Raw genomic sequence first — 865 nt, forward strand, 5'->3', positions numbered from 1 at the left:
GTGCAGACTCTGCAGGCCCTAAGCCCAGCCCCACTGAATCCAGGCACCAAAACAACACACCAAAATCCCGCCTCACACTGGCGTGGAGAGCAGGGGCTGGCCACACCTCAGATCACCAGGGGAGGCTGGGGAAAAAGAAGGAATTGCACCTTTCCTGTCACCTTGTTAACTAAAGGTTCGAGATGGTCGCACCTCACCTGGCCAGTGGTTCACCAGTCAAGTTCCCTCTCTTGCTGTCCCTGCCCAGCTTTTCCTCCCAGAAACACTCAATCCACTTCTCTTACCATTCTTCTTAAATTCAGGGTTCCAAGATTTTCATCTGTGTTTTATTTAGTGTCTCATGTGGAGTCCGGGTATGGCACTGTGGTTAACTCACTGGACTGCAAAGTCAGTGTGAACTGCAGGGTCAGTGGTTCAAGCTCACCAGTCTCTTCTTGGAAACCCTATACAGGTTGCTATGGGTCTTAACTAACTTAACAGCACTTAATAACAATCTTTGCTATGGAGTCCTGGTATGGTGCTGTGGGTCAACGACCTTGACTGCAAGGTTGGTTTAAACTACAGGGTTAGGGTTCAAGCTCGTCAGCTGCTCCAACAGCACTTTACAAGTCTTTGTTCTAGAGGGTCTGTGTAGTGCATCTGCCTAGTCTGCCATCTTACCGTTAAGTCTCCTCTCTGAAGGTGCTCAGCTTTTTGATTCTGTGGGGTGTTGCGGGGCCTCCTGGTTCTGTTGCTGCTGTTTCTCACTGTCTCCAGCGTTACTAACAGCTCTTTTCTTCTGTCTCCTGGGTTGAGGAGGTTCCTGTCCAGTGCCTGGTTCCTAGGTCCAAAGGATACACTCTACTCCTGGCTGTAGCGTGGGTTC

This window comes from Chrysochloris asiatica, unplaced genomic scaffold (assembly GCF_000296735.1).
Source record: "Chrysochloris asiatica unplaced genomic scaffold, ChrAsi1.0 scaffold00160, whole genome shotgun sequence".
In the NCBI taxonomy this organism is placed as follows: Eukaryota; Metazoa; Chordata; class Mammalia; order Afrosoricida; family Chrysochloridae; genus Chrysochloris; species Chrysochloris asiatica.